Source organism: Harpia harpyja, chromosome 23 (assembly GCF_026419915.1).
Source record: "Harpia harpyja isolate bHarHar1 chromosome 23, bHarHar1 primary haplotype, whole genome shotgun sequence".
Taxonomy (NCBI): domain Eukaryota; kingdom Metazoa; phylum Chordata; class Aves; order Accipitriformes; family Accipitridae; genus Harpia; species Harpia harpyja.
The window spans coordinates 18154726-18180963 of NC_068962.1; the positions used below are offsets into that span (position 1 = coordinate 18154726).

A 26238-nucleotide genomic window follows, 5' to 3' on the forward strand; every position below is an offset into this window, starting at 1 on the left:
GACAGTTAGGTCAAGCAGACAAGTGTGTACACAGCAAAGTTAGGTGTCTGGCCAACTGTTTAGTGCTTTTCTAGGGCAGGACTGTGCCCAGATTAGTATTTAGAGCTAGACTGTCTCTTTTCCTGGATTTTCATTACTTTGCTGATGAAACACAGGAGTGATTCTTCTGTCTTTAGTGTTAAGCAAGTATTTTACTTACCTTCTGCTAGAACAATGCCCTGGATAAGTCACCATGCAAAGCAGGTACCAACGTGGGAGGAAAATTTGAATTGGTCTTTATGTGTATGTTCCAAAGCTGCTGAAATCATTTGGCATCATTTTACTGACTTCAAGAAACTGTAGGATTCTGTATCTTGGTGAGTATCTGGATGATGGGAGAAGCTGCCTTTCTTTTATTAACTTCCAGCATTATTTCATTACATGAATCATTCCCATATGCAAAGCTGTCATGAAAATGTACAAGCCTAGGCACACAGTCCTACTTGTCCTATGTTTACTATGAATACCTTACTCACATATCAAAAACCCTGTTTGCCTCAGGCAAACAGAATTTCAACCAGCTTATCTTCCATTAGCTCTTCAAAAATGCCAGAGATAGAGAAAAACCCTCTGTCACTTTTCTTTTTAGCAGTTTGTATGTTAATTTGAGATGAGTCAATCCAGAAACTCTCTGAAAGAGCAGCTACAACTTACCCTGAACTGGGAAGAAAAGAAGGCAGGTACTCTGACATTTCTTTCTAGAAAAGAAAACAATAAGTCTATATCTAATGTTTAGAAAGCATTTTATCTGAGATGGTTCTCTCACTGCCAGAAATCTCATTAACCTTCTTTTAGCATGGGAACTGAAATTTTAAGGTGTGTGGAATAACTATTCCAAAAATGAACATTTTGAAGTTCATATATTGCACAGCTCAAACTGTGGATGTTTGTTGCAGTTGACTTTGCCAAGGGAGTATGAAGCTAATGCCTTTTACAGAAAGCAGGCTTAAAGGTGAAGAGAAAATTACGTTCTGGTGAGAACAGTTCTCTACTTGTCAATATTCTGTATTCTCTTTTCTGGGAAAAACATATTTTCCCCCTTCAGCTATGCTGTCAGTAGCTTATTGACTAAGATATTAAACCAGACACTAAATGGTAATCGCAGCAGCCCAGCAGAAAGTCATTGTCAGAATAGGACATGGGGACTGCAGTGCCCATGTGAGGTGGCTTTGCTGGAACAGGGCTCTCGTTCCGTTTAGCTTCAATTCAGTTACCTGAGACCTCATCTCATTCTCAGTTGCTGTGTCCTGCCACAACACTACATTTCTCATGTTCCTCTTCAGAATTGTTCAAATGTTTTCAAAGTCTAACTTTTATGCCAGCCAAAAAGTATCTTTTCTTTCATCTTATATCAGACTAAGAAGTAAGCCTTTTTAATTCTTGTTTTTCAAGATGGATTCCTGGTGGGTGAGATGAGACCAAATGAGAAGTGGGACACAGGCTCCTGTCTTCTCAGCACCGCCCTTCCTCGCTGCTGTATGGAGGTAAAGCTGCGGAGCTCCTGGGGTGACCAGGAGGAGAAGGCAGGAGGCAGCTCTCATCACTCAGATCCATCTCCCTTCTTTCCCCCTGACACCACCCTGTGGAGGAGCAGAGCCCATGAGTGGGATTTCCACCACTCTTGGCACTGGCACCCTGCCCCGTAGAAAAGAAGAGTTCAATCCCCACTTTGCTGCATCTCTAGGGCTTCTGCAACTGCCCCATTCCCCTTAAACCTTCCTGTCACGCTCTGCTCCCAACAAATTGCCCCGTCACCAAGCCAGAGTCGATCTCTCCATCCCTCTGGATTCCTGCCTGTAGCCTGACCTGTTGCTCAGACACACGGTATCCGCAGACCCCTGCTCCCCCAAACGCTGGGAGCCTGGGGGCAGCGGTGGTGGTGGCCCTGCGGCCATCAGCCAGGTACGGCGCTTCTGCATGTTTGGGAGCTGGAGGAGCAAAGGGCTGGACGCCAAATGGCTGGATTCCAGCTGGGGACATCAGGAGGCTCCATTGCCTGAGCACCCACCTCGTGGGTAAGGATGGGGGTGACAGTGGTGGGAGTAGGCTTGCCATGGAGGCCCAGGCCAAAATACTGCTCTGCCTGCAGTTTTGCAGTGCCATGAAAAGTGGCTTAGGTGATGAAAATTGGAAGTCCTTTATTATTGAAAGTAGTAAAAAAAAGTTAAAAATACCAGAACCTATAATTTTGTTTCATTTTTTAGTCCTCAGAAGGAGGAAACTAGAAGTGACTTTGGGAAGAAGGCAAAGAACAAGTAGATGGTTGTACTGCTCAGGCACTCGGCCTGAACCCAGGCAGGTGAGACATCAAATGGGAGGCAAAGCCACATTTTAAAAAATCTATTTTGCATAATATATGACTAGAAAAAGAAATGTGATTCAGCATGGTTACTAACTTTAATGAAGAAGAGAACACATTTGCTGTAAAGGAGGAATTTCTAAAGGTATAAAAGTGATTAAAAAGAGACAGCTTTACCAATAGTCCTATGACAAAGTTGTTAAGGATTATTGCATGTCATATTCAGTCCACTGTACCCTGTAATTTTCTCAAGATGAAGGGTTATTTAAAGCTATAAAAAGATGAAGTAGAGGAGGAATAAGGTCTTGCAGTACAATTTAGAGAAAGAGACAGACATGACTCTGAAAGAGTGGTTGATATTCTGGGGTTTATGTACAGAAACACACCAAAGTCTCCAAATGTGCTTTTGCATAAACCCACTGAAAGCTTCACGCACAAGTGTTAACTAAACTTTTTGAAATTAATATTTTCCTTGCTTCTCTATGGGGAACTTGTAATGAAGAAGCACGTAGGAGAGAAAGGTAACTTTATTCTCTGCTACTGGAAGGCCCTCATAAACAGCTTCAAAGCAAGATGAAAATGCTTTGTGCTCAGCCACCAATTAAGTTTAGCATCACAGTGTTCTTAAGGCTCCTTCTGCAAGTTAAGCTTTAGCTCACAGAAGGGGCAAAAGTCTCATTTTATGTGGGTGTCATTAATGATGGCAAATACAGACAATAAGCTCCTTTTTTGTAGGTGACTCATACTGTGAGGACAAATAAGATAATTTTCCTCACAGTACCAGGTAAGAAGAAGAGACTGCTGTGCCTTAGCTAAAAGTTCATTAGGATATTGGTGTAGATTTTTTTAACTGAGCACACAGTGATGTATGTGCTTTATCCCAGCATCTTTTCATATTTTAATAACTTTCCTCTATAGTGGGAGGAATTAAAGAAAAAAAACACTCTGAGGAGAGGCTCCAGAGTTAGATGAAGAACAGTTCCTCTTCGTCCCAAGAGCAGGCTTCACTTTTCTCTTGTGCTGCCTTCCCCACTTACAAAGGACCATCCTCCCTTGGGAGGGGAGGAAGCGTGTTCCACCATCTAGGTCTTCTGCTACTTGCACTAAGTTGCATCCATCACTGCAGCAACCACCATTCCTGCTTCAGCGGTGCAGGAATGGTGAGTAGGACAATGTGTCTGTGATGCTTTACTGGCCTGGCTAGTCTGGCAGGCAGAGGCTAAGCCAGCTCCACCAGGTATAAACCGGCAGAACCAGGTGCATCCATCCTGCCAGGGGGGTTAAATACACCTATGGGCCAGTGCCACTCTCTGCTGGGCGACCTGAGTTGAATGGAGGGTAGCAGCAGCTGGCTGTCTACAGACTAGGGCACAGAGCAAGGCAAAGCATGGTAGGGAGCTTTGGCTGGCTGCAAGCTGACGCTCTGAGCTACGATGACAATGCAGATGTACCCAAAGCATCCTCCAAGTGTCTGGCTACAAATTACAAGCCTTGGGGCACAGCAGCACAGGCTTTGCTCATCGGGGGGCAGGGCAGGGAGCACACGGCCGGCTGTATTTACTGAGAAATGATGGCATTAACCAGATGACTAAAGTGAACTCCACATTAGAGGAACAGTTCAGAGGAAGCAACAAACCTTTGAACATAAGGAGCAATGCAGGTACTTTGTATCTGGGGTACTTACATGGCCCCTACCACGGCATCTCCTGAGCATCTGAAGCTCTTTCTGTGTGGCGGTCCTGACTGAGGCCTGGCAACAAGAGACAAGTTCTGCAATGCCCCATTTAGGAGCAGCGATCAGAGACACAGAAGTCATGTCTTCAGTTTTAGTTAGTGCTTTGCCTTCAGGAGGACAGCAAGCCATCACTGCGTGCTTTCTGTCTGGACCGAGGACCTGTCAGCCTGGCTGTCACGTCTTTGCTGTACCTAAAGCTGAGCGTGGGTCAAATGATTTACTGGCCTGTACTGTACCTGGCACAGCCGCGGCTGGCTGCATTCACGCTGCATGAGGTTACCTTGGGCTTGTGCTAGTGTTTGGCTTTCCTTTCGTGAAGAGCTTGGGGACAGGCTGTATCATGTTGTATGCTCACATGTGAATCACAGCTTTGTCTCCGTGCATCCAGACTAACCCGCACTTCAGTTAATACGCCTGTGCTGGTTTTGGCTGGGGTAGAGTTAATTTTCTTCACAGTAGCTGGTATGGGGCTATGTTGTGGATTTGTGCTGGAAACAGTGTTGATAATTCAGGGATGTTTTAGCTATTGCTGAGCAGTGCTCTGACGGAGTCAAGATCTTTGCTGCTGCTCACCCCACCCCACCAGCGAGCAGGCTGGGGGGGGCACAAGAAGTTGGGAGGGGACACAGCCAGGACAGCTGACCCCAACTGACCCAAGGGATATTCCAGATCATACGACATCATGCTCAACATATAAAGCTGGGGGAAGAAGAAGGAAGGGGGGGACGTTGGGAGTGATGGCATTTGTCTTCCCAAGTCACCGTCAGACGTGACGGAGCCCTGCTGTCCTGGAGGTGGCTGAACACCTGCCTGCCCATGGGAAGTGGGGAATGAATCCTTTGGTTTGCTTTGCTTGTGTGTGTGGCTTTTGCTTTACCTGTTAAACTGTCTTTATCTTAGCCCATGAGTTTTCTCACTTTTACCCTTCTGATCCTCTCCTCATCCCACTGTGAGGGAGGTGAGTAAGTGGGTGCGTGGTGCTTCGTTGCTGGTTGGTGTTAAACCACAAAAATGCCATAACGTGTCTTGTGTCTGCATGTAGCCATTTCTAGCTTGCTTGCTGGAACCAGAGCTCCTGGCAAGAAAATTAAGCTATTGCTCATGATGACCAGCCTGCACTGGGCTGTACAGGTATGAATGCAAGTGCTGAGCAGGAGCATCTCCTAACCATGCAGTGGTCATCCAAAACTCAGGGCTGGAAGCCAGGATTTGGTAAACAAACTATTCCACCGGTTCTCCTTTCCCAGCTTCTAAATTATGCAGACTCCTAACGTTGTTTCCAGTGATTTTCCAGAGCTCCACTGATTCAGTCGACTTCTATTGCCACCTACTGTCTTCTGGGTTCCATCATCCAAAAGGGATCATGAATTTGCACAGGTTATCCTCTTTCAAGATCTTCTTTCCATGGATGGACTTGTAAATTCTCTGATGATACATGACAGCTCAGCATTCATTTTCATTATACATTGAGAAGTCATTGAGGAAGAAAAGGAAGAACAGAGAGGCTTCCTCCCCTTTGAGATCACCCAGAGCAGCTTGCTCGCCAGTGGTCTCACCTTGTCCATGATCTTGCAGAAAGCAATATAACCATAATCTAACAGATGTAAGAGGAACAGGAAGGAAGGATACATTTTATGTCAGCTTCAGAACTAATTGTCTGAGATGGTTAGGAAAGCTGGCCCAGTGTTCAAGCTGTGGATGCTTTTTTCCTTTCTTCTTGGCAGGGCTTGTTTTGATCACCTAGCCTGAGCAAAGAACTGTATACGTTAATTAGGAACAAAATGTCATCTCACTAGAACAAAATGTCATCTCACTAGAAAACCACCTGCCATGTGGATAGTTGTGCCGTGAAACAACATCTATAGTGTGAATGCAAATTTACCTGTCTTGAAAATAGAAGCTGAGAGAGAGCTGGCACAGTTGAACAGCTACAGCAAGCCAGCCCAGGCTTGGGTTAGCAGTGTAGCCATACTCGGTAAGTCTAAGTTACGGAGAGCCTGTGGCAGAACCGCAAACTGTCATCAGATCTCCCAGTTTCTAGGCTGGGGCTCTCTCTACCACCTCAACCTTCCTCACATTGACAGACAGCTACCGGACTCTTCCCTGTGTTTAATTTGACACTGTGCTTGTGGAATGAAAATATCTCCGTGATTAAAAGGCTTAAATTTCTTCTGCAAATACCAATTAAGGTTGGAGCTTTGCCCTCCACTTCAGTGGGGGCAGGTTTGGGCCCTCAGGCACTGAGCTGTGTGGGAGTGAACAGGATGATCTAAGAGCAACGTGCTCCGTCCTTCATATGCCGAAGGCTGGAGGCCAAAGGCTTTAAAGCACTGAGGTGTGTCACTGTTAGATTACAGATATCTTGTCATAATTTACAGTGGGTTTAGAGCATTAATCTCTAAAGAATATGCAACACAAAGAATATTTCTAGGATGAGGAAATCTACTGGATTTCTTGGTTTAAATCAGATAAATATAATATTTTTAAGAATAACCCCATACAGCTGAAAAATAGTAATGATAAACAGACTGACTTTTCAGCCAGCCTTTTTCTCTATAGAGCTATAACAGCAAGATAACGCAGTGGTTCCTCAGTGGCCGAGAGTAACGTGCTCTCTCTCCTGTAAGCACCGCTGCTAGGCTGGAGATGCTAAGGGAAGCATCCCTTTCCTCCAGCTGCCTATGCACAGTCTGCTGTTATGCATTAAGTCCACCTTCAGGAGCGCTTGATTTTCATCTCTGCAACTGAAATAACAAGCCTTTCTTGGGGGAATAGGGTAAATTTTGCTGGTGGAAAGAAAATGTTTAATTTGAACACTAAGAAGCAGTTTTGGTGCACACAGGTAGGACTAGGCTTATTAGGTGAATGAGAACAGAAACTGCAAGTAGCACAGAGGCCTACAGTAATCAGTCAGAAAACAAGATTAAAAAAAAAAACCCCAAACAGTGCATTATTAAATATACTATCACTAAGATACAAGAAAAGTTTCTGAACAGTGTTTCTTCCAGAAAGGACATAATCCTTTTTTTTCCACTTCAGGGCAACTTGACTTTTCCTCCCATGAATGTCATTTAAGAGACCTTGCTGAGCAACAATTGAGTCTGATGCACTTCAGTGCTAGTTTAAAGCTCACTTTCTTTATACTGTTATCAACATATTCCTGGTTATTTTAAACGCTCAACCTGGGTGTTTTATAGAAAACTGCTTTAATTTTTTCCTGTGACTGGGTTAAAATAAAAATGCCTCAGGAAGTACAGTTGATAAGAAATATAGAACATGGTGTTTTTACAAGAGTAAAGGCAGTATTTCTCATGGCACTAGACTGACTAGTGTAATAGTATCTTCTAAAAGAATGGTTCAAAAGTTACAGACAAATAAAAGACCATTTGGAGTTTTGACTAGCTGATCCGGTTGACTGACAGACACTGGATCCTGTTTTGCCAGCAGAATAAAAACACCAACTCTACTAACCTTTCAAGCTCCTTTTGATATTCACCTATAACAGTAAAGCTCACATGTTGTTGATTTAATGATATTCTATAAAATCTAGGAGTCTCAGTGCCAAACCAGAATGATAACTAACTAGTTCATCCTCACAATATTGAACCTACAATGTCAGACTACAGTAGTTTTTCTTCTAGGAAAAAAAAAAGATGTAATTTCCACTATCTTATTTTAGCACAATTAATGTTATTATTGTCAGAATCATCATTATTGTCAATTACATGTTATTATTCAGCATGCTAACAGTGTGCATAGTTTCTAAATATTTTGTTATAGCTCTGGAGACCTGACATTCTGTCTTGACCAGGAATAAAAAAAATAAAGCTGTTCAAAGAAGACGATCAAAAGTAAGCGACAGATGAGTGTAGGTTCTAGAGTGGCTTGACACCATGCCAGCTCATCCTTTATTTTTGTAAACACACTGGCTGCTCATCCCTGGGGGATACTTGTCAATAGAGTATTGAGTCTCTGGATGATAAGTCCCTTCGTCAGTTTTACTTACATGAAAACAATTCTCGTTATATTTGCCATGATATTTCACATCATCTTGTTCTTAGAAAAAACTGCTGATCTCTGTCTAAGTAACATATAGCATATACAGCAAGATGTAAACTGAATACCTCCTACTAAAGGCAAAAGTGTATAAAGAAACTCAAACATTATAATTCATTCATTACTAAAGTTTAGCTTATAGTGTTTACACTGAGAACACCAAGCGCTTGGGCATATAGTATCACCAGTAAATTATGACACTAGCCTACATTAATGCTTATAGCTATTAAGGCTGAGTTATAAAGAAAAAGCCACTATGATCTCCTAGGCTGATCTGCTGCATTATACAGAGCATGAGATTTCAGGAATTAATGGCTGCTTCAGGTCCAATAGTTCAGACTGAAACAGAATAAGTTTTTCAGAAAAAGGTCCAATCTTGTTTCAAATACTTGCAGTGCTAGAACCCCCCCAAACCCAGAGAGAGTGGTTTGGGGGGGCAATCACCAAATCCTGCAGCACTGACTGAGATTCTGCGTCACAGCAAACTGGCTGTTTATGGCCAAAACACTGTCAGTGTAACCGAAACAACCATTGGTTTTTTTGTTGTACAGTCCTTTCTCCTCTCCTTTGCAAGATGAAGTTTTTGCGAGACTAGAATCCCCTGATAATGGATGCAGTATTTTGCTAGTTAGCAAATCATTGTTTATAATCCTGAAGAGTTTCAAGGATATTTCATTCTGGCTTTATGAGTCTTCTGTTTAAATCACTCGTACTGAAATCCCTCACAGTAATGCTGGTTTTTCTCCTGGCATGTTACAGACAGCTGTTTATGTGCTGGTGGTTGTGTTTGCCAAAGTGATATGATGGTCTGTGGCAAATACCAACTTGCGAGGCTCTTTCTGCCTTCGCAGAGCACCAATCCAGATGTAACCATGGCAATTTATTTTCAAGCTGTTAGTGACTCAGAAAGAAATGGTGACATTTGACACAGAGACCTACTCCATTTTTCTTTTTGCCCTCTCTGTATTTCTTCAGCAGGCTGTAAGCTGTTGTTTTAATAGTCTAATTGTCTGAATCATCCTACAGGTTTGAAAAACATCAAGTAGGCAGAATTTATGAGCTTAAAGGAACAGCTTTAATTCATCTTGCAATTAATTTCTTTCTTTCCTTTATATTCCTTGGCATCTAGATCGGTTCTTGTTCTTGACATGCTGAGTTCAAGTGAAATGAGTGCTCATGTTTTCCTTCTTTTTGCCAGGGTGCAACGGGGACTGGGGCAGGGGAGCCAGGAGCAACCCTGGCACTGGCTGTGCCTGCACCAACAATTTCCATCCCATGGGGACTGACTATGGAAGAATTTAATCTTCCTCTGATGGCACAGAGGCACAGAGAAAGCTTCAAAGTGGTCTCAATATTTCTCTGCTTTCCACGCTCCTCTGAGGGCATGGGCTGTGCAGAGGGGCCATGGCACACAGCCACCCGTGCAGCCTCACTTACGCAGCGCAAAATGCATTCAGCCCTGCCTCGGCTGGCCCCGGGAACCCCTCAGCACTCTCCTGCTACCTGCTCATGCCGTACCGGATTATTTTCTTTGCCCTTTCTAGCTGAACACACGCCCCAGGAGAGCTCTCCTGCTCGACCAGCAGCTGCCCTCGGTCATACCCCGCGCAGGGTGTCCAGCTCCAAAGCTTCTACCTGCAGGTCCCATGCTGGGCACCCTGTGTGCCTGTGGCATCACAGACCCTCTGCTCTCCTCTCACCAGGGCTGGTTGTGTCCCATCTCATGAGCTTACCTGGTGAACACTACAGCCAGCGTTCAGCCTCGCTGTTGTTCGGTTTAATCTAACTACTTAGTTTTCAGATGTGAAGGTTAATTTCAGGCCTTATCAGGACACCCATCAGATCTGCTTCATTTGGTCTGCTCAGGTCTTTTTATTCCACTGTATGGAAGAGTCGTTATCCGCAAGAGCTTTCTGAAATAAACAGCTTGAATTTATTATGTAAATATGTATTAGATAAAAGAGGTTTACATCAAAATATGCATTGAAAGAGGATTTCCAGAAAAAGACACATAAATTTTCCTTTGAAAAGCACCATATCATAAAGCACTATTTTCCTCTGGTGAAAAGGTGTCATATGAAAACTGGCCTGGCTACAAAACATTTTTCTAAATAGTCATCATGGAAATGCTCTATTTGCAAACTTGGGGGGTAAAAAGAAACCCAAAGCAACTGCACTTCAGTATTCCTAATTGATACCAGCCTGGAACCACTGAAAAATGTCTTTTTTCTACTCATACCACCTGGAAAAACCTGTAGTCCGATACCCTAGCAGTTATGGATATTCCCAGAAAGAAAAGAATAGTATGAAAAATCCTCTCCTGCTATGTATTTCATGATCTTTATAAATCCTATTCATAAAGCAGTTCTGAGAATATTTTTCATGTGCTAGAGTGGTTCCAGCAACAAGCCTCTTATCTGAGCTGAGCACTGGCAAGGTTGGCTTGCGTTTCTGCTCCTTAGAAACACGAAGGCAGAGAACATCCCTCCCAACATTTTGTGGAGTGCTCTTGATACCATGGGCATGTGTCTTATTAACTTCCCAGGAGGTAAAACATTACTAAATGCGATCAGCAGAGGAAAATTACTGGAACGAACATGACTAAATGGTTCCAGCCACCTGCTGCTTTGAGGAAGGCATGGTGCTTATCAAAAAGACACAAATTCAGTTCTCTTTTAGGACAAAACATCCTTTAAGAACACAAGGTGTTGCTGCAGTTGTCACATGTCTGTGTATGATCTTAACAGAACATAATACTGCTCTGGCTAGTCATAGCTGCTCAGGGTATCATAGGCGAAAATCTCCAAAGGAGGATATGAGTGCTCTTCTGCATGTCCCTTCCCATTCACATTTATAGGCAAGTTGCTGTTGATGAAAGATCATGGATCTGAGGTAGAGAATATGTTACAGTACGGAGACAGAGGACACCTTGCTGTGTAGCAGCAGCTCATACGTGTATGACCTGGAGGATTAGGAACTGAAGAGAGCTGAGGAAAGGAGGGTTTGAGAAATAATTCTGTAACTACACAGATTAGTACTCCCGAATTGCCAAGTGCTCTTTGCAATACTCTTCTATAGTGCTCCAATTTATTATCTGACATGGCTAAAATACTGGGATGAGGTGACAAATGAGAATAGATGCTACCAAACAGGCGATGCCAGCTCCATGTCTTCTGAGGGTACTCCTGTAGAGGTAACCCCACGCACATTTACTCAGGGGCACAAAGAGGGGACTGGGAAGCTAACTCTAAATGTACTTCCTAAAATGGAGAACTCTGCTATTTTCAGGAAATGATACTGGTTCTATTGTGAGATAAACCAGATATATTTCCCTGATTGTTCCTTTCTTGACAAATATAGCCCTTCTTGAATAAAAAAGTTCTATCAAACCATTAAACCACTTAATTGTCTCAAACTTCCTTTAATTAAGGATTGCAGTATTGCTTTTTTATTGCTTATATAAAAACTAGCTACAGGTCTGCTCTCTGCAGTTTGTGTTTATTCAGTTTCTCCAGCAAACCAGTACTTTCTGTGAAAAGTCTGTGGGGGGAAAAAAAGGGTGAGCAAGAGCTCATCTACTTCCAATGAAAGGAATTAAATGTGACTTTAAAAAAGCAACCTCTGAGGATTTTTTTTCCTCATTCCTGATTCAGCTTTCAGCAAGAGAAGCACAAACCAGGATTACCTACCAGCCAGAATTACAACAGGAACGACAAGCCTGGATGATCAACAGGGACTGGATGCAGGAGCACAGCTGGCATCTTCTTTGAGTCCATATTGCTCCCTCAGATACTTGCAGTGAAGGACATAAAAGCATGTGGTGTCTACATTGCCGTCCATGTGACAAACTGTCCATCTGTTCAATGTACCTACTGATAATCTGGACTGATTAGTCTAAACCAGAGTCCACAACGATGTCATGCCGTGTAAGGTCTGTTATAACCCTTCCTTTGTTGTTCCAAGTGTTGTTTGTCCTTCCTGTGGCTGCCAGGGATATTTAAACTGTAATAGACTTACTACTGGACCTGTGGTGCAGAAGCACTTCTTCATGAGTTGGGCCAATAGCACTTGCACATGGGGTATTATGATAAGCTAGTAATGCCTTGTCTGGATCACTGGCCTTCTCTAAATGCCATTATGTTCACTGCAGCCTCAGTGGACTCAGTTCCCGGTGAACAGCAAGGGATGACTTGGTAAGACTGGTCTTTTGCTATTGTGATGGAGAGACACTTTTAGCGTGATTCCAGTATGGCTTCTCACCAGAGTCTCTTGGAAATCACATCTGGCAGAGCTGAAATTCACACGATAGCTGCATTGAGGCAAAAGCTCTTTGACTTTCTCTACCTGAAATAACATGAATAGCAGTCAGCCATGAAAAGCCACCACTGACCATTTGAAGGAAGGAGATGCTCGGCAGAAGCTGTTGTACTGGCTCTGGCTGGGACAGACTTAACTTGCCACAGGGCAGTCCCTATTATGCTGTGGTTTGGATTTGTGACTAAAGCAGTGTTGATACCAGCAACATTTTGGCTATTGCTGAGCAGTGATTACCTGCCACAATTTCTTCAGTCTCCTCTTGGTTACCACTCTCAAGGATTCTTCACAGTGCATCTGCTGCAAGTATGCATAGAGGATCATAAATGAGTACAGAGTTATTTATGAGGATTGATCACAAAATCAATAATCAGTCATAAAATATTGATGAAGTGTTATTTATTGTGATCCAAGACATTTCCAAAAGAGGGTGGCTTGCTGTTATTTTTACTGGTTACAGCAAAGTCTGCAACAGAGTCACAAAAAGATCCACATGCTGAGGCAGTTGCCAGATCTTTTCTTTTTCCCTTATCTAGGAATTTATTTTCTCTGTATGAGAAGTTCTACATATGGTAGAGAGCTCACCTTATCATTTTGCTGTATCTGATGTTGGACAACTCATCAGTCAAAGCGATGATTTCTTCGCACAGATTGAAATGACCAAACTTGGAATAGATATAAAGATCTCACTGATCTAATAAAATGCCTTCTCCTAAAATGGTGTCAATAACTGCTGTTGCAGCATAGAGCTCATGCAAAAGTTGCAGACATCAGAAGTTCCAGGTCCTGCTCTGCCTTAAAAATTAGTACAAACAGACAACATGTCGTCATTGACTCAAGTTGGTTCAGCTAACATTTTGAAAATGGCTTCATTCTTATCCTTACTTTAATAATCACCATCACCAGTGGTTATGAGGCCCAGAAAGCAAAATATTTTCTCTTTGCAGCTTACATTTGCTGTGCATCAGACGATACACAGTTTCCTGAAGTGCAATATTTTGCATAGGTAATTGTTACTAGTCTTGACAACAGAATTATCAACCAGAATATTGTAAAAATGACAGACCATCCCTTCCAGGCTTTCCAACAACCATCTCTTCTTTCTCTGAAAGATCTCAGATGACGAGAAAAATCCAAACAGCAGGCAAGTGAATGTCTCGGACAGAATGATTATAAACAGAAATATCTGCCAAACCCCAAAGTTTGGCATTGAGCTTGCTGGGAATTTCGCCATTTTCCAGCCAGTGCAGTTGGATCTTATTTGGGATAACACATACACTTCATATTTTTCTTGAGCTCCAAGTCATCAGTGCAGGTGGTACATGTCATTCAGAAGGTTCACTGCTTGAATTAATAACTCCCTTGTGGACCATTACTTGGAGTTTTTTGTGGACAGCCTTCCCCAAGGGAAAGAGAATCACAGGATGGTGTGAGTATGAAAGGTGGCCCAGAATTTCAATGTATGACCAGGCCTTCTTCTTCACTTCCACTGCAACTCAGCAGGGATGATGTGAGGTCTTTGACTGCACACATAGTATCTTTTATTACAGCTGCTTGTTCAACATCTTGATGATATACAGAAACATCTTATGTGCACAAAGTTTGTCAGTAGAACAGAGGTTAAATTGAAAATCAAAATAGACTTATGCAACTTCTCGGTCATGACTTCTGTTCCTCTGTCAGTCCTGAAGGAGACTGAAGTTTCTCAGTGTCCAAGGACCAACGATGTGGCTCAGGTCTATTTGCCAGATCTAATCATAGGAACGTGTTGGCAGAAGTTAGCTCTGGACTGTGAAATTGGCCTTCCTTAGGGACACTGGCTCACTTTTGTGACTTCTGCTCCATGGGACATTCTTAGAAGGTATTCATTATGGGCATGTCTAATGACATATCAACACCAGGTGCGTGCAGTGATTTGGGATAGTTTTTGCCTACCTGTACCTGTCTGGTTCTTTTCAGGATGACTGGGTTATTATTAGAATGATGTTTGGTGTTCCTTTAATCACCAGCACTGGGCAGCAACATAAATATTGCCTATGGGAGTGCTGGGACCCCACAGCATCTCTTGTTATATCCTCACATTCTTGACTTGCATAGCCATTGCAATTACTTTAAGTGTCGAATCAGTAGCAAACTGTAGTTTTTCTGACATGCATCATTTCAGTATGCCAGTAATGTTGCAATATTGTGTTAAAGAGACATGTGCTGAAATTTTGCACAGAATCCTCCTCTAATCCTTCAGAATTTGAGGTAGAAGATACTTCAGGACGAGATAAAATATTTAGTTAAACTTGTTAATTAAAATATTATAAAAATTTGCTTCTTTATTTACCAGACTCAAAGACCATTACAGTTTAGTCTGTAATCTTACCAGACCCATTGCTTCTCTTCTGTTTTGCTCTTTAGGGGGCTGGTCCTCATCTAAAATGCTCAAATTTTGTTTTCCAGTTCATCCAGTCATCAACAGCCTTGAAAATGAGTGATCCCAGATCTTGCTTCTGCAAAACTGGAGTAGCAAGACTTGCTACCACTGCCAGAACCCCTATGTCTCTGTGGTTGTCTTCAGCACTTCTGATTCCACTCCACTTCTGCCATTATGCCATGCATTTATTGTTTAAATAAAACCCACGGAAAACTATCCAAATGCCCAGTGCCTCAGTTGCTGGCAGTCTTTTGACTCTGGCAAGAGTGTATTTACACTGTATTACTGAGCCACTTCACTGGTGACTATTGAAACGTTGGCCTCCAGAATATACACTTAATGTGGGTAGTAAAAGTATCACACTGCCAAGTCTTACAGTAGGAAGCGAAGCTACTGTCTTGGGCAGTGCTTGAAGATATTCGAAGCAGAACTTGCTACAGCTGTTCCCAGTCCTCATTCCTCCCATGCTGTTGGAGCCTCAGGTTTCTGTCCTTCTGCCATTCCTTCAGTCTCATCCCCTAGTCCCATCCATGTGAAATGCAAGCTGCAAAACACAACCAATAAGGTCACCAAAACTCAGACTGCTACTTGATTGTGGGTGATAAACAAGAAAACATGAAGGTGAAAACTTCATATTTATTTTGGTGCAGTTGTATTTGTTTCTTAGTGACTTGAGTATTTCTTTGTCAAGTGTTGCTGCAAGTTCATAAAATATACAGTGAGTCTATCCCTCTTTTCTGCCTACTGAACTGTTGCAAGTCAGCTGATTGCATTTTGCTGTCTAACGCACCCTTCACATGAATGTTACGTTATGTTTGCTACATTAAGCAGCTGAGAAATCGTTAACAAAGTTTTTGAAAGATTTATACTTCTCATACTGAGATTAGGTATATCAAAGTGATGTATGGTCATTCCAAGACCATTCCGTACAAGACTATGGATCATAACAAAATAACGGCTCCCTTCGGTATGATCTATTACCCCTATTTGTAGCAGAAGGATAGCCATGATCATGAGTAGTCTTTGGGGGGGTGACTACATCATATGACTTTGCAGTCTGAGGAACCAAAATTAGTCAAAGCCCTGAAGGAGAAGAGCCACCTCTAATGAAAGATCAGAGCAATCAAGACACCGGAGAATAGGGTTACTGGTAGGTTGTGAATTCAACAGGGGAAAGCTATCCTTTGATAAAACAATTCAATGTTGTGTGAAGGAGTTTTCAATCAATAACTGAAACACTCTAATTAAAGTCAACAGAGAAAAAGGGGGAGATGGTAGTTGCTATATGCAGCAGAAATGTCTTGTTGGTTATAGGCCCAGAAGCAGGTTAAGTGCTTGATTTAAGTGTTAAACAGAAAAGTACTATGTCCAATTTTCAGCTCTGTTTAAGAAAAATTTTTTTTAATGCATGTGTAAACCATATATAAAATCACAACCAGAAAATACAAACCAAGAGTAGAAGTTGTTGGGATACTGATAGCAAGGCACACTCAAACTCCCGAAGTTTAAAAGTGTATAGTTGTCCAACACAAGGATTGCATATACAGATTTGTACAACAATCTGAATCATCAGCCTACTGACCAAACACCAGCGGATCAGCACAGCTTCACAACAGCTGCATCCATGGGAAGTGGGAGAGACACCGCTACTCTACAAACAGGGAGACTGGCAGAGAGGGGTTGTGGAGCCAGAGCTGAAGTCAGGAGTTCATAAGCTGCTATTTAGGTACAGTACTCCTGCTGCTCTGTTTCGTTCTAAAAGATTTGTAAGCTAATTTTTATTAACATTAGTTAAGTTGATTCCACATTTACATTGCCATTGTGGGCGTGTAGCAAGAACAGGAGCCAGTGGCAACCATGCTAGCTGGGGGACTGCTGTGCACATTGTGCTGCTGCTCCTTGTGAGCCTCTCTGAGAGGCTTGTGGACATACCGCCACATTTGGATGCATGAGGAATGTAGCATTACAGCTTTCAGGCCTAAGCTTATAGCCCTGCACTCGTTTATGCTATATAGGTGTAGCATTTCTCATTCATAGCGGACCAGAGGCACAGAGGTGTGCAGGGTTGGGTTTGGCCAGGACAGTGAAGTGGCGTTATGCTTAGCATTGCAGTGTTCAGCTTAGGTGTGTGATCTCTGCAGTGGAGTTCCTTGTACTGAGTTACGCATCTAAGTCCCTAAAAAAGTGAGTTGCCTTACAAGGAAAAGGGGTTGCAACAAGTGATGGGAAACTGGTATTTATCTAATTATTATCCTATGTGAAATACACGAACATCTGAAAGAGACAGGAACTCAGGGTGCCTGTCCTCTAGGTGGATGCCATAACCAATACATGCATATTTGCTGTCCCAGTGAATACTGGAAGGTTTTGTGAAGAGTGGGGTGACTTTAAATGGAGAAAGGCCATCTCCAGTCTATGCTGACACTTGGTGCACTTTTCATTCCGGGAGCTGGAACACGTGAGTTCAAGTTTTCACAGGTGGAGAAGGGAATTGAGCCTAATTCTCACACGTCTTGGGGAAGTACTCTCATGCCCAAACAGTGACATGAAAGAACAGGCATAATCACCTCCTTCTGAGGTGCTGCTTTCTGAAAAAAAAAAAAAAAAAGAACAGTTGCCTTTCCTTTTTGAAGAATCCAACCCAAGAGGTATGCATTAGGCATGCTGTGGGCATGTTTAATGGGCCCTGAGGGAAATGAACATGAAAATACACAGTCTGAGGAGTGACGTTTGGCTGAGAGAAGTGTGGAGTCATTCAGCCCTGACCAGACCAGGGAACTCAGGGGCATGTGGAGGTGTAGAAGTAGAGGGGTTTCCACTGGCGAGTGTGGGATCTCTGGAGTAACCAGTAGGTGTTAAACCGAGGGAGCACACAACAGCTGGGCAGTGGGGGGGGAGCCTAGCCTCCACCTTACATCACACTGCTCTTTGATGATGGAGGAAATAAGAGTAAAACACTTACCACATAGATAATTTTTTTAACAAAGTTGTATTTCATGTTTGTAAATGCTTTACTGAAAATCAGTAGCAAACAAAGTGATCCTGTTTCACCACAAACACTAGCAGCAGGAGGAACTTCTTTATTTATCTGCACGTGAGGAATGTGCATTTGCAATTGAGAAACAAAAAAAGCAACAGTTTTAAGGACCATTTTGTGGTGTTCCACAGCTCACCAGCAGGCCAAGCACCACAGGCTGTCTAGCAGTAGTTCAAAGGATTGGTCCTTTGGACAGTTAATCTAAGCAGAACTGACCTACCCTAGGTTTTACATTGGATGTGAATATTCTCTGGTGAATTTGACCTTTGGTAACTTGTTGTGGGGAACTGAATTCAGATCTCGGAAGTCATGAGGCAATGTCTAAGACTTTGGTGCCAAACAACATAAGCTGTGTTCAGGCATCTATAGTTGCATGTGAAGTTTCATTCAGGGAATGCAGAGCATTCCTTGCTGTAAAATGGGAAGCAAAGAGATGTTTGAAGTTAGTCCTCTTTTCTGCTCCTACAAACATAATCCTTTTCACTGAACTTTTAATACAGACAGTCAAAAATCTTAAACAACAGACTGTAAATGTTTAAGAAACAAGCACTCAGATGACGTAATATCCTACGGAGATATTTTGGCAGCATGCTGTGTAACAGCAAGAGTTTTACTAAGGCAGTGTCCTGGTTTCAGCTGGGAGAGTTAACTGTCTTCCTAGTAGCTGGTACAGTGCTATGTTTTGAGTTCAGTATGCAAAGAACGTTGATAACACTGATGTTTTCAGTTGTTGCTCAGTAGTGTTTAGACTCAAGTCAAGGATTTTTCAGCTTCTCATGCCCAGCCAGCGAGAAAGCTGGAGGGGCACAAGAAGTTGGCACAGGACACAGCCAGGGCACCTGACCCAAACTGGCCAACGGTGTATTCCATACCATGGGACGTCCCATCCAGTATAGGAACGGGGAAGTGGGGGCAGGGATTCGCCACGCTGGGACTGGCTGGGTGTCGGTCGGCGGGTGGTGAGCAATTGCACTGCGCATCATTTGTACATTCCAATCCTTTCATTATTACTGTTGTCATTTTATTAGTGTTATCATTATCATTATTAGTTTCTTCCTTTCTGTTCTATTAAACCGTTCTTATCTCAACCCACGGGTTTTGCTTCTTTTCCCGATTTTCTCCCCCATCCCACTGGGTGGGGGGGAGTGAGTGAGCGGCTGCATGGTGTTTAGTTGCTGGCTGGGGTTAAACCACGACAGGCAGAAATTCAGCAAAAGCCTAATTACATCTACACTGAGATTGGGTACCTGGTAGAAATTCTCCACGGGGATGAGGAAATTATATCCCTACCAGATAGAAAGCAATTTGTTATAATCTGAAAATAACAATGTGAAAAGAGGGTCAGCTGGGTAAAATCAGTTCACAGTGCTGTCCCACAAACGGGGTTCGTTTACCCAGTGTGCAAGCCAATAACACACAGAGTTGAGGCATTTCCAAATTAATTTAATTGATGTGCATGAATGGGTGCCTGTCTCCAGAGAGCACACCCTTGTCTCAAAAATTCTCACACTTATACACTTAACTAATACATATTCATTGTTATTTTCCTTAATGATTGGTTCTTTCTTCGCCTGCCATGTAAATTAGTGCACAGACTCTGTCTTCTTTTCAGTAGGTGGTATCATTTGAGTAGGTGGTCAATGAGTCAGTGGTCGCGATCTCCCCATGTAGGAATTACCTTTTACCTACTTCTTACTCTGTCTTGGCAGTTCCAAGTGGTTCTTCAAGGTTTGTTGATGAGACCACAATCCATTACCTTTTCCGACATAAGCATTCTACCTATTTACAAAGCCCCACTTCTAGTAGTTTATTCCTAAACCCTAAATCCTGTCTGGTTACTGTTTCCCTATTTTAAATACTAACTGATGGGGGGGGGGGCGTACACAGGACTTTAGCAGCTCCCTGGTTATTTCAATCATATTATATATATTAATTGATAACAACAGGGAGAAAAAAGCAAAGAGACGAGAAATACAAGAAACAGAGTCTGATTATACAGGGAGAGGAAGCAAAATTGTTACATGGCGTAACTTCCAGATTCCTGCTTGTATACTCATCAGATGGTACGTTGTCCTCAGTTTTAGCATCAGTAAGACTACTTAGTTTTCACTGTAAAACAATCATGATAGTCTACAATCATCAGCAAAAGATTGCATTGACAGAGATTAATAAATCACTACTAAATGAACAAACTGAACCCTCCAGCAATAAGGAATATGCAATTAAAGACTGCATACCAGAGAGGGACATCACTGGCTGTCTTAAATCTGTGTTACCATTTGAAGGAAGTGTGAAGCACCGTTTAAATCCCTACAGCAATTAATCAGTACATTCCATATCCCCTTAGGGGAAACAGAGCAGTCCTTAATTCTCCATTTCCATATTCAGAGAGAATGAATATGGACATCCATATAGAATCCATGAGCTGAAGCCCACTGGGCTGTTTGTGGAAATTAAGAGTAACTCTCCTGTAATCAAACTACCTACTTTCCATGTACCCAATGGTAGCAGACAATAGAATATTGTTTAAAAAAAAATATGGTTTCTGATGATACAATTCTTTTTCTCTAAGGATATAAAGAAATCTTTGTGCTACACCTGAAGTAGCAATTGCCTAATTTATGTTACTAGCAAACAAAGTAATAAGGCTATTAAAATTACTAAGTATTTCATATTGAAGTTTAGTTCAGTTACTAAATTTGCTCAGGACTATTGTAATAGTCTAAATCTAAGTGAAACAGCATCTTTCCTCATATATTCATAGTTTTGCACATTCTGATGAATAAAAGGTTGCTAAATAGTGATACTATCCTGTCCTGACTACGGGACATCTTAAAATTAATCTTGCAGTATCGCTTCTCCTGTAAAACTCCTTAACATCAAGCAAGGTCCAAACATTGCTGCTACGTTCCACCATTACAGGGTAGATCTTACTGTTCAAATAGTTTGACTGTAGCATAGTGTGATTTTGATGAAATGCCATTCAACAGAAAACATGATTAGTATGAGAAAGAGAAAAGTGAAAGAGAAGAGAAAAATAATCAGGTTTTGTGCTAAAGCCTGTCAGAGATTATTTCTTTGGGTCTTTTGAGTTTCTTCCGATGGTTTACTCTGTCTTCTATAGCATGGGATTGTTTTCATGGCTCATACAAAATTTTATTATTCCCAGCTTTCCATCATGACAGGAAACTTTTCTTTCCCCCCATCAAAAGTAGGAGCAAAGACATTCAACACAGACCTTCCCTGTGGTTGTTTCTGAAATGGCAGCTGGGCAGTGGCAGAGGCACTGGCAGTCCCTGCTCTCCACAAGCCGGACCAAAGGCTTGAACCTGGGTATCTCAGATCCCAGAGTATTTTGTGTGTTAGCATTTAGCACCGTGGTAGCCTCATTGTTGACAAGGGTTGTCACAAATACAAAAAAGTAGTAAATAAGCAGCCACAGAGGAAGATGTTTTAGCATCTCCTATGTAAATATTACTTAAGGTGTATCTCCACTCATGGCCAGGGACCACTCTTATTCTTCAGAAAAGAACTCCATTGCAGAGGGAAAAAAATGAAAAGAAAGAAATCACTTATGTAGAAACCTTGCATTTTGGGCCCCGAACAAAAGCAAACTTCAAAGTATGACATTTAACATATTCATGCTGTTTGAATAACTTCATCTGAAAGAATCAGGCTAATTTCAGTCAATCAGAGATTCATTTTTATTTGTGGCCACCTGCACAACTTGCTGTCTTTCAATGGGCTGTGTCTTCATCTGGATCTTAGTGGATGACTCATTTCTGTTTGATGCATTTATTTTGCGTATCTTCTGAAAACACATTTAATGGAAACTGTGTATAATACTTTATTTCTGTTCAGTTTGTTTTAAAAATGCAGCCCAAGCTACAAAGGATATATTCCTGCAGATGAAAAAAATAAAGACCACAGGAATGGCAAATGCTGTCACCTGAAAACCAGAAATTTTGCACTGTCAGATGGGACTGTGCAGAAAACCAACTAGGAAGCAATTTGAGGATACTTACCTAAACCACCCTTCTATGATTAAGTTGGTGTAAGACTGGCCGAAAAAATGAGTCACGTTATTTCATGGCATGCTTGACAAACCACATCTGTGTTGTGAGACTATGGATCAGGAACATCTTGTATTCTGGTATAGCAGTGTTCACTGAGTTGCACTCAGGTCCCAAGAGTGTTCGGAGAACTTGTGAATAGCAATGCATGTGCTACCAGTGCACTCAACATAATTAGGAGGTAAGAGATGTTACTGTACAAATACTGGCTGTGTGGCCAGCCTCTCAAAATGGGACAATGGCTTTTGGGTACTGAACTAGAGAAATCTTAAAAGGTTCACGATTTTCAAAATGTGTAGAGGCTTTCTCTGAAGACTGAGGCCTCTTTATGGCATCTTGAATCAGAGACACTTAAAATACTAGCCACACTCAAACTCTAGACCCTAGGGGACTAATGTTACAGAGCCTGTTCTGAAACTCTTTGCCTCACCATTTTACTGCTGTGTAGCTCCAGTTCTCAAGAAGCATTTTCTCTTAAATGCTTTGAATTAAATACATCAAAAATGTACGCAGGCATTCATCTTTTTCTCATTAGCATTCCTCTTGGCCCTTGAATTTCACCTGTAGTGCCTTTTCAGCTTTTATGTTCCTTTATGACTAGAGTCACATGGAGAGATTTTAATACTCAAAGCCATCCTCCATGCTCAGATTAGTAGTAAAGATGTGAAAAGAATTTATACTTACAATATAAAAATACATACCCATTTATTGTTTTTTCTTGTTCAGGAGACACTGAAGAAATCCTGAAATTTGACCCACCCAAAGACTTTAAGTCAATCGGTAATGTGACCTTTTGCAAGCTGTTTCTTTATCAAGAGGATTATCACTCATGATTTATGGATGGGTGATTAGTAAGAAATCTATGCAATTCTTTGTGACTGCATAAGCTGCTGGGATGAGAAGAGTTTAGAGCCACGGCCACTTTTGCTGCACAGCATGGTTTTTATAGCATTACTTTGGACTGATCCCAAAAGGGCTTATTGTGCAAACTATTTACTTACCTTTGTGGACTCAGAAAGCAAAAAAAACCCAAACCCAACACAAAGTTCTGGCATCCAATGTAAACTGTACATCATCCTTTCACGCATATTTTCATCAGGTCAGCTTTTTTTTTTTTGGCTGATTCATCAAACCCTTTGTGTAGGATTCACAGCACTACCTAAACATTAAAATCCTTCTTAGCTACTGGAAAATGGCAGTCCCAACATGTCTTATGGTAGCTATTTTCTTGGAAGCAACAGTTTCTTAGGGCACAGCTGAAATTGCATTTGAAATACTGTTCTCTCTCCCAACATCAGTCTTTATGAACATGCGAAAATAAGCATGATCTTGTTCAACCATCATTCATTTCTCCCATCCCAATAGGAAGAATTCCTGGAAATATTTTAGGACTCTATAGCATGGAAGCTGCTACTGAGTTTGCCCAGCTCTTAGACGTTATTACGAACATGCAAGGTTTGCCAAGAAGTAACGGGATTTTATTTCTGTGGTTTTGCAAGTGTTTTGGTGAGGGCAATAAACCAAGAGAGAAATTGGTGATTCCAGCACATAGTGATCCTAATTCATACTTAGTAACTGCTGTGAGAAAGGCTTCTACAAAACTCTTAGTTGTATCACTCCTTGTATAACTTTCGGTCACTGAAAGACAGTATCTAAAAATACTGGAAAACCTAACTATTGAAATACACTATCACAACTTAAATGTCCAAGAATGGTAAGCAATGGGCAGCCAGATCCTTTGCAAGCCAATTCCTTATCTACAGGATTACCAACAGTTACAAAGACTGGTTACGTTTCTTTGGAAACATAATGCTCTCTAGAAGCCAATCTTTTAAACAGTTTACACCATGTGTTCACAGCCACTCTTAATGGGTTCAGAATTATGTGGGAGACAGAGTTACACTAAATTGTGAGAAGCTAGATCTGTTTCTTCTTATAGCAAGGCAATCCAGCTTAATTTGTGAAGCCTTCATCAGCAGGAAATAAATATCTCTGATAATGAAACTGGTAGATTTATATATTCCGCTTACAAATCTAAGTATGATGCAAAATACTGCATAATCAGCAATCTGTAGAACATTAGATGTTACAATTGGCATTCTTGACTCAAGACAGGTTTGGTTCTGTGCAGAACCCCCTCTCCAATGGAGACAGCATGTGCAGTTTTAAGAGGCCTCAAGTCCTTCTTTGTGCTCTAGAAAGCCGTACTTCACCATCCCAGTCTCAAAACAGAGGGCTAGCTGCAAAAGCAGAGCATGCATTCTTCTCTCAGTATTAAACAACTGAATTGATTCTTCAACTTCTCACTGATGGTAGATACTATACACTCCCACCTGGACGTGTCATGCAGGGGATAAACTACCTTTTTCAGTGGCTTAACTGCTTCCTTTCTTTGGACCAGTTTCCTCTACCACTGATAAGACTTCCTCTCTGGTATCTTGCAACCCTCACCGTCTTTATTCCCTCAGTCTCATCCTTTTTTTGCCAAGGTCCCTTTTGTTGTCTTGCTTATCTCTGGATCAAAATAGGGCATGGAGTTGACAATTTTTCCAAATGAGAAAAGATTAGGAATTAAAAACCGAAGAACTACAATCTCTCCCACAAGTTGGCCAGTGGAATAAGGAAATAATTAAAATACTGGCAACCTGCCTAATGTGTCAGGAACCCTTCCTTGGCTTCAGGATGTTTTGCTCTCTTTGCTCCATTAGCACTGGAAATAGAACACAACAAAAAACTTCTAGCGCCAATTACTATTGGACTGAAGCAGATGAATTTAAAGTGTCAAGAATTGGTTAAATATAGATAAAATGCGAATTACTTCCCTTTGAACTCCAAGAGCAGGCAAGCAGCTGCGATGTGAAATTCTGATAAAACACTGGTGCATGTCTTGGCCTCCCTTAAGATATAATTGCCACATGAGTTTGGAAATAAACTCAGACGTTTACTTAGAAATGAACACATGAATAGCAGCATATTTCTTCTACTGATGACAAAGTAACACACTGAACTGTTTTTCAGACTTTGACTTGCATTCCGTTAGAATTTTTTAGGAGCTGCAGCCTCTTTTATAAGAATCTAGGCTGACTGGTAAAGACTTCTCTCAGCTGTTTGTTGCGGTTCCTTGAAATCCTGCAGGAGTGCCAAGGGGATCCACTGACTACAGGTTGAAAAACACCGCTCTAGATTATTGCTCTAGATTATTATAGTTTTGTAGCTTGTGTAGAAAGAAAGATTGTACTAGAGGGAAACGACAGCAGCGACACTACACTATTGCAGATACTCAAGCTTCCTCTAACCCTCTAAGTGCTGTGTACTACTGTACAGATGGCTACCTCAGATCCTCAGGATGGAAATTTATTGTAAATTTGGTCTAATAAGGTCCACCTCTAAGCAGGGCTCAACTCAATGCTCAGTTGTGACAGCTGTACTTCCAGTCTCAGCTGAATGGAGTACGTTTGCATTGCACTGCAACTGCATGATGCTTCAGATAAAATGAGTGGATGATAGTCACAGGAATTTCATGTTAGACATACAATTCAGATTATTTGGATTTAGATTATTTGTCTTCTCAAAGTATCTACACAGCATATGGAATGCCAGCTCCTAAAAATCCAGGTATTCTGAAACATACCTTATTCCAGATCTAGAGCAGCCACTGTCACTGTGAATATCATCCACTGTCAGCAAACTATAAAACCCAGTGGTTTTGTATGTTTCGGGTTTTTGTGGGTATTTTTGTGGTTTTTGGTTTGGTTTGGTTTGGTTTTTTACACAGAAGGGATGCAAGAAAACTGAAAAAAACACAGAAGTGATCTTGTATGAGACATGTTCCAGAACTAGATAGTAGCGTTACACAAATGAATATTACTGAACAGTACAGCTGCACTGGCTTTTGAATTCCTGCATGAGAATAAATATCAGCGTGCCATATGGGCTCAAAGACAGAAAACTGGCTAATACGCCACCTTTGGTATGCCAATGTTGTGTATGCAGTAACACCGCTCAGCCGCACACACTGAAGATAATAGCACACGCTCATTTCTGATGTACAGAACAGTAACATCCCTTTGACTACATTTAACAAAAAACGTTGAAACTGTTTGTTGCACAGGTAGTATCATAAACACACAATATTATACTTCTGCCATCTTTTGGAGTTGACAAGTTTCAGCAGATTTTGAGAAATCAGATAAGCTACAAGCAGATTCATGTTTAAGGCCTGGTGTTCAGAATATGCAGCTCTAAGTACAGGTAGTGAATGCT

At 41.7% G+C, this 26238-nt stretch overlaps 1 protein-coding gene and 1 long non-coding RNA gene across 2 annotated transcripts in view; one reads left to right on the forward strand and one right to left on the reverse strand.

Annotated features, from left to right (window-relative positions):
- Window positions 1-1273: 1273 nt before the first annotated feature.
- Window positions 1274-14980, forward strand: LOC128135575 (uncharacterized). Its single transcript, XR_008233140.1, has 3 exons — window positions 1274-1523; window positions 2244-2338; window positions 14892-14980. It is a non-coding gene; the product is annotated as an uncharacterized LOC128135575 (long non-coding RNA).
- RXYLT1 (ribitol xylosyltransferase 1) overlaps window positions 14742-26238 on the reverse strand; it is a 28540-nt gene continuing 17043 nt past the window's right edge. Inside the window, exons 7-9 of the transcript XR_008233138.1 lie at window positions 24621-24685; window positions 18123-18313; window positions 14742-15409 (exon numbers count right to left, since the gene is read on the reverse strand). The gene's annotated coding sequence lies outside the window, so the exon portion shown is untranslated. The remainder of the gene's footprint in view (window positions 15410-18122; window positions 18314-24620; window positions 24686-26238) is intronic.